Below are 510 nucleotides of genomic sequence, written 5' to 3' on the forward strand. Positions count from 1 at the left end.
GTTTTCCCTCTCCCTCTCCCCTTTTCCTTCCCCTCTCTCCTCATTCTCTCTCTCAGTTCTCTCCTCATCTCCTCTCCTCCTTCTCGGGTCTCTCTCTCTCTCTCTCTTCTTCTCCCCCTGGACTTCGAAATCCTCTCAGAGTATGCGGCCCTTGTAACTTGTGGGATTAGGCCCGCCCCTGGCATCTGTGGGGAAGGGTGGGGGCAGGTTTTAAAGGGAGGAGGGGGGGTTAAAACCTTGCTTCCTTCCAAGATCTTGTTTTTCAACGTCCTTTTGGAGGAGGATAGATTTTTTCATATCGGAACTAATGGGATTTCTTTTAGTTTTTTATATTGTTTTATTATATGTTTTTATATTTTATTATTATTTTTTTTATTTATTTTTTTATTTTTATTATATATATTCCCCCTTCCAATGCGCCTGGCCTCTCTCCGTTCATTAATTAAAATTTTAGCTTCACATTCTTATTAGATCCCTTCCTCACAACCCTGATACATCCCACTTCCCTCA

At 41.8% G+C, this 510-nt stretch overlaps 1 long non-coding RNA gene across 2 annotated transcripts in view; it reads left to right on the forward strand.

Annotated features, from left to right (window-relative positions):
• The window catches only part of LOC119588715, a 248263-nt gene that overhangs the window by 69612 nt on the left and 178141 nt on the right, over window positions 1-510 (forward strand). The gene's annotated exons all lie outside the window — the stretch shown is intronic.

Source organism: Penaeus monodon, chromosome 24, assembly GCF_015228065.2.
Source record: "Penaeus monodon isolate SGIC_2016 chromosome 24, NSTDA_Pmon_1, whole genome shotgun sequence".
NCBI classification, from domain to species: Eukaryota; Metazoa; Arthropoda; class Malacostraca; order Decapoda; family Penaeidae; genus Penaeus; species Penaeus monodon.